Source organism: Chlorocebus sabaeus, chromosome 26 (assembly GCF_047675955.1).
Source record: "Chlorocebus sabaeus isolate Y175 chromosome 26, mChlSab1.0.hap1, whole genome shotgun sequence".
NCBI classification, from domain to species: domain Eukaryota; kingdom Metazoa; phylum Chordata; class Mammalia; order Primates; family Cercopithecidae; genus Chlorocebus; species Chlorocebus sabaeus.
The window spans coordinates 48,829,696-48,842,381 of NC_132929.1; positions in this window are offsets into that span (position 1 = coordinate 48,829,696).

The following is a 12,686-nucleotide window of genomic DNA, read 5'->3' on the forward strand; positions in this document are numbered from 1 at the left end:
GCCAGAACTGGTACAGGGAGGTAAAGAAGATGGTATTAACAAGATTATCTATTGGGGAGAATATTGGATATCGTTCACTGTCCCTTGGGGTGGAGGTGAGACTTGAAGAGGATGGCCATACATAATAATACAGAGTCTATTAATTTGCCTTCTAAGGAGGGTGAGAGGTTCAATAACCACAAAGTTTGCCTGACACGGTGGCTCACGCCTGTAATCCCAACACTTTGGGAGGCTGAGGTGGGTGGATCACGAGGTCAGGAGATCGAGACCATCCTGGCTAACATGGTGAAACCCCATCTCTACTAAAAATTAGCCGGGCGTGGTGGCCGGCACTTGTAGTCCCAGCTACTCGGGAGGCTGAGGCAGGAGAATGGCGTGAACCCAGGAGGTGGAGCTTGCAGTGAGCCGAGATTGCACCACTGTACTCCAGCCTGGGCGACAGAGTGAGTCTCTGTCTCAAAAATAAATAAATAAATAATAATAAAATAATAATAATAAATAACCACAAAGCTTTTACTGAGGGGACTCTAGAAATTTGGGGGCCAAGCTGAATTTAGAGCAGTGTGGATGAAACATAGTGGAGAACTGCTAAAGAGAGAGACACAATACTCATCTAGATGATGATGACTGAGAGTGTTTCCCTGTGGTATGGATGTTAATTTTCTCTTCCATTCCTCCCCTCTCCCCAAAGAAATCTTCAGCAAATTCCATCTTAATTACTGATGCCTTTGTGCCAGTGGATGAAAAGGTGGGACATAAAAAGGTGCTGTAGGCTGGGTGTGGTGGCTCATGCCTGTAATCCCAGCACTTTGGGAGGTTGAGGTGGGAGGATCACTCGAGGTCAGGAATTTGAGAACAGCCTGCCCAACATGGCAAAACCCCGTCTCTACTAAAAATACAAAAATTAACCAGGTGTGGTGGTGGGCACCTGTAATCCCAGCTACTTGGGAGGTTAAGGCATGAGAACAGCTTGAACCCGGGAGACAGAGGTTGCAGTGAGCCAAGATAGCACCACTGCACTCCAGTCTGGGTGACAGAGCAAGCCTCCATCTCAAAAAAGTAAAAATAAAAAAGGCGCTGTAGCTGCATCAAGGTGTTGTGTGGTAGAAACTGAGCACACACCACCTTCGGCTGACTGCTGACAGATCAGATAGCCCCCTCTTAGACCTGGGTGCCTCCTTCCCTGGATGAGATTGAACAAAGGTCTCCACCTGCTTACCTGGTAGAAGTTCCGCATGCTTCCTAGCACAAGGCGGAAGGTGAAATCTTGCAACCACTTTTCTAGCCCGTATTTCCCTTAGCAGTCCAGATAGAGAGCTAACTAGGTAATCACTGGGAATTTAGCAACTTTTCCATGAGAATAGTTAAGCTCTTATCTTGGTTCCCCAGGAACGTCTTTGGGGTGTGGAGTCTGGTGTAGGTGAGCTGAATGTAGAGCTAAAAATGTGGTGAACCTGCCTGCAGAGGGGCAACTGGCTTTTTAAAAAGAGTGTGTGTTGGATGACTTTCATTACCTTAAGGGCCCACTATAGACTCCTTCAATTATTAGCTTGGGCAAACAGTCAAAACACATTGTTTTGTGCTGTAATGAGAATATAGTTCCTTGTGGACAAAAAGAAAAATATGGTGATATTAACTTCTAGCCTGAAGTAGAATAAGTGAAGCTCCAGTCCTTATTAATAAGTAGATGATCCAATGTTAGTGAAGTGACTTTTTTGTGCCAATAAGTTGTGTTTAGCAGTCAGGAATAGAACACATTTATCCCTTCCCCCACAGCCTTCTCCTCAGTCCATGCAAAACAAATTGGAGTGAAACAACACCATCTGCTCATTTCACACTCAGTGAAGAAGCACGTCAACTCCTTCTCAAGGTTAGAAAGTCCAAACTCAAAAAGACACTCCTCTAGTTATGCAGGAAAAAAAAGCGCCTACTGAAAGCAAGAACCCCATAGGCTTAGAAGAGTCCCATATTTCCCAAAACATGACATTGCAAGGGCTGAGTTGATGAAGGCTAAAAAGCTGGGGGCTTCCTGATGAGGGTGTCACATGCCTTTGTTTCACTAGCTAATTGTATTTTTATGATTTCGTGCCTCTGATTCAGATGGAAAGAATGGCAGTAGAAAAAGACTATCATAAACACCATAGTTCTTGTATCCCAGTGTTGGGAGGAAAAGAAGAAAGAAGAAAGAGAAGTCTGGCTCAGTTTGAGAAGGCTGTTTTGTTCTGATAATTTTCTTCTGTGTAACAACCACTTTTCTTTTGGCAATCACTTTAAAAAATCTAAATACTTAAATTAAACTTCATTATTTTATCCAGAGATGAGGCTTTGAATTAGGGAGGAAACTGAGCCATTTGAGTGTCCCTCTATTTACTGTGCTCAGCCAAACTCTGCATTCAGAAGTAAAGATAAGAGAAAGTTCTTGCTAATTCATGTGAATGCCCCAGAAGTTACAGGAGGGCAGTCCTTTGGCCTTGCTAACAATTCTTAATCTCCACAGAGTTATAACCAGCCACCTATTTTTAAAATGCTGTTACCAAGAGGAACCCTGGTGCAATAGGTGGCTGGACTTGTTTTAGAGACCAGATATTCACAATACAAAGTCTGAGAAGAATCAAGTCTTGCACCAACTATAGCACACCTCACTGGTATGTGTATTGATAATTTATGATATTCTTAGAGGAACAGGAGATTCACATAAAAGGATAAATTGTGGCATGCCAAGTACCAGACAAGTGTGCATTATGTAAAATCGTTCATCTTTTTATTCACAAAGCTCTTGTGCCAGAGTTTTGAGATTTGGGGAACAAGACCACAGTAACTTGAATTCATCCATCCATTCAACCATCTGTCAGTGTGTCCATCTGCCCAGCAAACGTTACACCACTGCCTATGGTGCCAGCCCTCAGAGTTACTGAGACAAATAAGGCATGGTCCCTGTCCTGGTGGGGGAGTCAGACTTGCAAATCATAATACCTCAATAAGTGAAATCACAGAATTATGTTCAAGGTGGACAGGTCATCAAAAAGGAGGGAGCAGTTGAAATATGAAAGAAAGATTGCAATTTACCAGGCATGTGCATTCTAATCAGAAGGGACAGCTTGAGCAAAGCATGGAGGCATGAAAAAGCACAGGGTATCCAAGGAACTAGAAGCCATGTGATCTTGCTGCGGGAGTTTGAGTGGCAGTGATAGGAGATGAGCCCAGAGAAATAGGTGCAAACTACAGAAAGACAAACCTCATAGGCCCTGTTTAGACATTTCTCTGTAGACAATAGGCATCACTGGTGGGATTTCAGGAGGGCATGTGTTTAGAATCATTTCTGTGATGGCAATGAGGAGAACTATGATGCATACAGGAGGAAAGTGAGAACGGTATAGAAAACCCAATAATGGCAAGTTGTCACTGTGTTCACCAGGCTTTTTAAAGCTTTGATCCTATTTCAGCCTTTGTATTTCCAGACTGGGAAATGCCAATGTGAGACAGCTTAGTGTTTTCAATATCATGGATCTCATAGAAACTAATATTATTTTTAATAGCATATTAGGGGTCAAGCATAGTATGGAGTCTGCTTGTGGCCAAGAGGCCTGGGGACTCCAGCTATCCCAGACTCCACTCAGCCAGGGCAAGGCTCGAGGGAATCAGTAGCTCAGCTCCACCTGTAACTCAATGGAGCTGCCCCTTGTGCCTCAATAGTACTCAGAGTCTATCTACATTGGAAATGAATGAAGTAGTAATAAATAAGCTCAACCAGGGTAGATCTGGAATCCAAACTCCAGTTACAAGGTTTTTCCCTCCTAATCTAACCATGCTGCCTCTTGAAGCTGTGCTTCAGGAGAATTACTCTCTCGGGGCACAGGAAAATTCATAGTTTATAAAAGCTAATCAAAGAAGCTGGGGATATTCAGGGCTGACCTCCTAGAAGATAATCATGTTCTCTTATTCTATCAAAGTCAGAAGAAGAAAAATGAATCGTGTGGCTCGCAGGTTATTTTCCATGTTGATTAGCTCCATATCATTATTCATAGTTGATAAAGTATCTCTGTAATCTGATACATATAGACACAGGGGTTTTTGGAAAAACTATGAAGGAAACTAGTGAGTGAGTGATAAAGCTAGGAACAAAAAAGAAGAGTCCAGTTCTTCTGAGTTACAGCTGACTGTACTAACCATGCTTGCTTTTTCTTTCAGAGTTTTTGGCCAATAATGTTATTTTTAATTTGCTATTTGGCCTATGAATAATTCATTTAAAAGGAAATCTCAATATCTTTTGAGCTTATTTTAGGGTCCTCATTTTAGGGCATTGATTAAAATATCAGTCTGTTTCGCATACCAGCATGCTGCCTGTCAGTCTTCAGGAAAATTCTTTCTCTCTCTGGGCTGTTTCGCAGTTCTGGTGGATTTGTTGTATTGTATCACACTGCATTATGTTAAAATATTTCCTTCTTGCCATTAACTTTACAATCTGGTTGGGTGTGGTGGCTCGGGCCTGTAATCCTAGCAATTAGGGAGGCTGGGGCAGGAGGATCGCTTGAGCCCAGGAGCTTGAGACCAGCCTGGGCAACATGGAGAGACTTCATCTCTACAAAAAGTAAAAAATTAGTGGGGCATAGTGGCACACACCTGTAGTCCTAGACACTTAAGAGGCTGAGGTGGGAGGATCACTTGACCCCGGGAGGTAGAGGCTGCAACGAGGTGTGATTACATCACTGCACTCCAACCTGGACAACAGAGTGAGCTCCTGTCTCAGAACAAACAATAAACAAACAAAAAACCTTAAAGACAAAAAGTTACAATCCAATTATTAAAGGCATATTCTGATTTTTTCCTTAATATTTGTTTCACTGTGATTAAAATAGCTAAATTAACAGTTTTGACGTTATCCATCAAGTTGGCAGAAATAGTAGAAGTTATTTTTCCTCAACCTCATTTCTGTCTTCAAAGCACCACATCTAGGACTAAGAAAGAAATGTGTGCTGTTGGTAACATTATACTTCTTAGTTGTCCTGCTGATACTGCCAACACAGTAGCCAAACAACTGTAATAACTTTTGGAAGGCATCTGCGACGTTGACACTTGGCCCATTATGAACTGCACCAAACCCCTCCAAGCATTTCCTATAGGTCTGAAAGCTGCTGTCAGGCAATAAAAGCTTTTGATTGTTACTGACTTGGGCTAGACTCATGTTCTACTTACAAATTTCCATTTGGTGTTTCTGTTGGTGTTTGAATCAGGGAAAAGGTTTATTTGAAATCTTAAAATTCATTCCCTATTTCTTTAAATCAATATAAATCAAAAGCAGTCTCAGAAAATTGTCAATAAGTCTGGCCAAGTCAGAAGTAAATGTCAAGTCTTCTGAAGGTTGCATTTTCTCAAGGAAGCACTATTCAAGCATATTTGTTAGCTCAATTAGTCTGATTTAGTAGCTCCATCAGTGAGCTAGGGCCTCTGGCACTAGCAGAGTAATTTGATTTCTAAGGTGTCAGTAAGAGACTAAAAACTATCCAAAATGGTAAATCCATGTCCTGAAAGCAGACGTACAGATCTTAACATTCTTGGCGGCATAGCTGTCAGGGAAATGTGGTGATCTTTGATACTGTCTTCATCTGGGATTAGTGCCCCTCAATGTCACATGCCTGGGAACTCTGATTTTGACCATCAGTTCCTGGAGAGTGCTGTGAGGTGACAGGATGGATGTTCCTTTTGGAAAGTCAGTTCCCTGAAGTGATCCTTTTACTTCTTTAACTGTCTTTAGTGGCAAAAGGTAGAGGCTGACAGCCCTGAAGACAGCACTGCAGGGCATGTTTTAGAAAAGGAGAATATTATTGTCAAAGCCTATCAGTCTGGTCTCTTTTCCCCCTCACTTCATCCAGAGGCCATGAAACTAACTTTCTGATGCTCAGATACGTACTTTGAGAAAACGTAGTCATATTGTGACTGGGGCTACTTAGGACCTCAAACCAGCAGGAGAAGCGTGGCTTGCATCATCTAAGTGAGAGGTGAAGAGAACGGGACCAAGATAACCTAAACCACTGTATTATATCCTTCCCTTTCTTAACTCCCTGCTGAACTGATCTGACCAGTGTAACATACAAAATAATTATTTTTCACCTCTAGGAATTAGAAAGCAACCTGCCTGGCATTCCTGTCTCAAGGGTAAATCTAAGCTGGTTACAAAAAAGGGGAGGGTTCATTGGACGAAGACTGAGGAATTTCACAAAATTGAAAGTATAATTGAATGGACTATAGGTGCAGAGATGCAGCTGGCCCTCAGGAACACCAGAAACTGGGACATTAATGACATTCAAATGTTGTGTCACTCATCATGGCTAAGATTCTGTATGTCAGCTTCATTATCTTTTGTTGGACACTTGTTTTCGCCACATGTTGAAAAACATGGCCTCAGACAGTTACTGGTTTTTAAATTTTAGACCTTAAACTACTGGTCTCACTCTCTCAGTACTTCAAGTTAAAGCATTATGGGTTTTATTTAGGTCATCACCTATCAATGAACCAGTCAACTACAGACAGTAGATCAGGGTACTGTGATTAGCCAAGCTTGGGTCAGATGTCTACACCAAGCTCAATTAACTGTCGCCAAGAGATGGAGGTCGCACTATAATAATATGGTAGCTCTAGTCATAACCACATGCTTGGAGGAGGAATGAATGACAGGCATACCCTCCGGTGTCCATTACACATAGCTAAAAAAAAAAAAAAGGAAAAAAATTCTTAAAAAACAGAAAAGCAAAGATATATTTAGGCACAAATAAATATAAAGTCAAATCCAAGGTCAAAGCCATTTATTAAAGAGAGTAATTTTATTTTGATAAGTATATTTCAAAGTAAAAAGATTATGTCAATAAGTTCTACGAAATCAAGTAACATATTATCCAAAACATAGTAAAACCTATGAACGATATAAGAGGAAATGAACTGTGTATCTATAAAACCAAAGATATTCCATTAAAAAGCTATTTGAATTGATAAAAACCAAGTTCAATAAAATGGCGGGATGAGATAAATACACAAAAATCAATAGCTAGCCCATATAACAGCAATAATGTATTAGAAATGTGGTGAAAAGGAAATCCTATTCTTAGTAGCATCGAAAATATAATAATGGTAGGGAGTAGACTGGAATGAATATTTGATTAAATTAGTATAAAATTTATTTAAAAGAATAAAACATAAAGAATAACACAGGCTGGGCACGGTGGCTTACATCTCTAATCCCAGCACTTTGGGAGGCCAAGCCAGGTGGATTGCTTGAGGCCAGGATTCAAGACCAGCCTGGCCAACTGGAGAAACCCTGTCTATACTAAAATTACAAAAATTAGCTGGGTGTAGTGGCACATGACTGTAATTCTAGCTACTTGGGAGGCTGAGGCACAAGAATCACTTTAACCCAGGAAGTGGAGGTTGCAGTGAGCCAAGATCATACCACTGAACTCTGGCCTGGGTGATAGAGTGAGATGCTGTCTCTCAAAAATAATAATAATACTAATAACATATATGCACACACGGACATATATGTTAAAGGCAAGAATAATGAGAAGTAATTAGCCCTGCCAGATATTACAATTAAAGCAGTGTAGTATTGATGCAAAAATAAACAAATAAATGAACAAAATAAATAATCTTGTAATTGATCCTGATATACTTCATATATGAATATGTGATAAAACTGCACAAACGAAAGTATGAGAAACTATTATTCAGCACAGAGTATTGGGACAACCAGTGGTTATGTAAAAAGAGAGAGGCACATTACTACAGTTAAGAATCAACCAGGAATCTGGTCAAGTTATTTGTGGCAAATATGATAAAAGTTCATTTTTGACTCACTGAAAGCTCATTCAAATCAATGAGAAATTCCAATAAGCAGTGTTTATAAAACCGTATAAAGACTCAACGATCCTACCTCAAAGGTGGATATAATTGGTACAACCCTTTGTAATTTAATAAGCAATACATTTCAAAAATATAAAAAATATTCACATTCCTTGGTTCAATAATTTTTTCTTTGGTAAACCATCTTGACAAGATAATTTGAAAAACTGAAATGTATTGTGGACCAATCTACTCATCACTACATATATAGTCATTGCCACATTACTGTATAAAATAGTAACCCTGTTGTTCTCTAACCCTGTTTTCCTGTTTTTCTTTTCATGGCATTATTTATTACCTGACATTTGTTTATTAACAGTCCCTCCCCAACCACTAAAATGTAAGCCCCATGAGAATTGGACTACTTTGTTCACTACTATATTTCCAAGCCTCAGAACCCTGCCTAACATACCCTAGGAAGTTGATAAATAGTTGTGGAATGAAGAAACAATTTCGAACATCTCACAATAAAGAAATAGTTTAGACAATTATGATTTATCTATTCAATATAATATTATGAAGCAATTAGATTTACTTATAGGAATAACAACATGGAGAAGTATTTATAATGAAATGTTTAAGAAGAATATAGTTTTACACATATATTATGATAACAAATACAGAAAAAGAAACTCTGTGGAGAGAAATAGAAATGGAAGGAGCTAACACCAAACATTAAGAATGGTGGGAAAAAGAGAATACAGGTAATTTTCCTCTTCTATCTAGTTTTGGGCATTTCCTAGGTGTTCCACAACATGCATTTTTAAAATATTGGACAACTTGATAAATGCAGTATATAACAAGGGAAGATTTTTTTGTTTTGTTTTGAAACGGAGTTTGGTCTTGTTGCCCAGGCTGGAGTGCAACGGTGCGATCTTGGCTCACTGTAACCTCCGCCTCCCAGGTTAAAGCAATTCTCCTGCCTCTGCCTCCTGAGTAGCTGGGATTACAGGCATGCACCACCACACCCAGCTAATTTTGTATTTTTAGTAGAGACAGGGTTTCTCCATGTTGGTCAGGCTGGTCTCGAACTCCTGACCTTAGCTGATCCACCTGCCTGAGCCTCCCAAAGTACTGGGATTACAGGCGTGAACCACTGCGCCCAGCAAACAAGGGAAGATTTTTAAAAATCACCCATGATAAGAGGATATGATTTCAAATTAAAATAATGACAAGTAGGAAAAAGGTTGAGAACAGCAAAAGTGCTAAAAGTGGAAATTATAAGTTAATGTTTTTGTTTATTTTAGTATAATTAGATAAGTTTATATATAAGAAAATATATAAAGCTGATTATCCTTTGAGTCACTAGACAAAAACATAGTCTATTTTGCTTACTTCTGTTATTCAACCACATTACTACCCTTAAGTTCCTCCTATATAGAAATTCTGAAACTAACAGGTGACTCTCAAAAATGCAGATTCCTGGTGTTCATTCTCAGGAATTTCTAATTCAAGAGGACTAGGTAACGCCCAGGAATCTGTGTGTGTTTTAAAAGTAGTCCCTGGATGAGTCTGTGTTTGGGAATGCCTGGGATAAGTGGTAGGGAGGCTCTCCCTCCTGGGAGAAAAACCCTGAACTCCTGAGTGGAAGAAGCTCTCTCATATCTGCCCTTGGGTCACTACTCCTCCTCCAGTGTTGCCCCAGCCACTGCAGTTCTTGGGTGTCCAGCTGAGGGTGTGTGGGGGAGAGAATCTAGAGCCCTAGTTCGAGGAACCAATGGACTGGCCTTCCTCTGCCCCTTGGGCCTCCACCTACTGACCCAGACACCAGAGGCTGTGTTAAGCCGGGCTGGGCTCTTCACAGTCTAAAGTACTCAATGCAACACATTGGCTTAGTGTCACCATGGAGTCAGAACCCCTCATCCTGGTGGCCACTGTCCAGTGGGCTTGTTTTATAATGTTCTGTGCTTCCCCCCAGCGTTACAAGCTGTCAGTGCTGAGCCTCTGTCCCAACCATTTCCTTCGTTCCCCCCGGAAGTCCCATTGGATTGTAAACAGACGCCTCCACGTCCATGGTCCTCACACAGGCACTCTTTCTTTATTTGAAATCTGACTCTCTCCCGAGGCCACTTCTGCAGACCTCATTTGTTCAGATTTCAAGTGACCAGTAGGTGTTGTTAATAATCCCTGATTGTCCCCTCCCTGCCATTTCTCCATCATTTCACTTACATTCTTGGTCAAAAACAAAGAAACAAAACCAAGCAAACCAAACTCAAACAAAACAAGAATTCTCTCTGATTCTGATAATCGTGTTGTCTTAGTCCATTTGAGCTTCTATAAAAAAATGCCATAAACTGTATGGCTTACAAATAACAGAAATCTATTTCTCAAAGCAGATTCAGTGTCTTGCCAAGGCCCACTTTCTCATAGATGGCGGCCTCTCCTTGTGTCCTCACATGGTGAGAGGGGCAAGGCATCTCTCTGTGGCCTCTTTTATAAGGGCACTAATCCCCCGATCCAATCACATCCGAAAGACCCCACCTCCTAAAACGAGCATCTTGGTGATTAGGTTTCAACATATGAATTTTGGAGAAATACAAATATTCAGAGCATATCACATGACGTCCAACTCAGTGTCTTTTTTTTTTTTTTTTTTTTTCCATTTCATGGCTGACTTCTGACCCTCTCCTCAAGAATCTTAAGGGTACAATGGCTTACACTCTTTCTCTCCACCACTTCATGTCCTGCCATCCTAGATGATTTCATTGGCCTAAGGACCACACATCTTTTAGCCACACTGTCCCTGCTCTCTGCCTTCTCTCTCTCCCCACCACCTTCAACACCTAGGAGGAGATTGCATGGCAACACAGAGGGCAGGAAAAGGCCAATACCAAATAACATTCTCATTGACTCCTTCTCCAGGAGAAAACCTGGAGAGAGGAAACTCTCTTTTTTGTTTCCCAATCAGTACTAAAGTTGAGGGTGCCTTTTGCTTGAGAATTTCTCAGTGAGCATGGCCCAGCAGGGATAAGGGAAAGGGACCAAAACACAGGGAGCCCTTATAAAGGACATAAGCTAAATGCTTAAATGAGATTCTTGAGGTTTTTATGTTGTCTAGTTCAGCACTCTAGTGTTGGAGAGCAGATCGTGGGGAGATGGGGAGGAGTCGTAACTTGGAATAAGGAGTCTGGTTGTCCTCTGGTAATCTCTTTTCCTGGCTGCCTCAAATCCTTTGTGGAAAGCAGCTTGCCATATGCATGTCTCTGTGTGTGTGTGTGTGTGTGTGTGTGTGTTTGTGTGTGTGTGTGTTTGTGTGTGTGTGTGCGTGATACATAGCAGCTCAGTGACAGGCAACCGGATAGAGCCGAGTCCAGAGCAGTAAAAAGGAAATCCTGAACATTTCCAAAACATACAAGTAACACACCAAAAAGCAAATGATGTACCAAATACCATTACCTAAAACTTTCTTGGCTTCCTTGACTCTCCTTCAATATTCTAGTCTGAAATACATAACCTTCTATCTTTATGTTCTTACTTCTTACTTATACATAGAAAATCTACTCTGATCTTCTTAAGTGCTCCAATTCCCAGGCACCCTCATTTCTCCTTAGTCATTCCGCCCATTCTGGATTTATCTCCTTCCCTATATAGCCTAAACCATGTCACTTGTCACTACAATAAGTCACTTTTCGGCATCCTTGAGTCCTTCCATTCTTGTTTTTTTACTTCTTTGCCCATGCCTAGAAATCCCCAACTGTAGGCTAATCCAACTATCCACCTTCTCTTCTCTTACCATTTATTGCCTCATGAGTACCACAAAGAGAAGAATCACAAATGTATTATTATTAATTTCAGCCAGGCCCCTAAATTATTCCCTCTCTTAATCCCCTGTGTGACTCTTCCAGGATTTTACCACTCTTCTTAAACACTCTACCATCTAGCAGCAGATGACTTTGCTGCCTACTTAATGGAGGAAGGATATCAAGACCCTCAAGAATGAACTTTGTATCCTCTCACATATCCATTTCTGCCTCCTTCCTTCCTGGCTCCTCCCATCCAAACAAATCCTTTGACCTGATATCTAAATTCCTTCCCTTCCACAATTTAAATAATCTTTATTTCAATACTAAATATTTATTCTTTTATCTTTTTTTGTGATAGAGTCTTGCTCTGTCACCAGGCTGGAGTGCAGTGGTGCGATTGTGGCTGACTGCAACCTCTGCCTCCGGGGTTCAAGAGATTCTCCTGCCTCAGCCACCTGAGTAGATGGGACTACAGGCACGCCCCACCATATCCAGCTAATTTTTGTATTTTTAGTAGAGACGGGGTTTCACCATGTTGGCCAGGATGGTCTCGATCTGATGGTCTTGACCTCTTGACCTCGTGATCCGCCCACCTCGGCCTCCCAAAGTGCTGGGACTACAGGCGTGAGCCACTGTGCCCGGCCTAAATATTTATTCTTTAGACAAATATTTATTAAGCAGCAGGTACCAGGCTGGGCTACTGGGATAAAGTGACAAATAGAACCCAGCTGCAAAAGATGCTTGTTGAATTGCTTGATGGCACCCCTTTTCTGTGAATTGCACACTCTGCCTTTATTTACTGGTTGGTTGCCCTGGAAGCTTCCATATGACAACTCTCACCCACTGGCCTCCCTGAGTAGTTTGAAGTGGGCACCTAAACCAAGACTGGCAATCAATCCATTCACTGGGAAATTTGTAATTGGAACTGGCAGTCAGAATCAGACTGTAACAGGGTAATTTGGAAGTTGGTAGTAGCCATTTACTGCCATGTGGACTAAGACAAAGAGAGAGCCATTCTGCAGTGAGAGTAGAGCTGAGACAGATTCAGAGAAT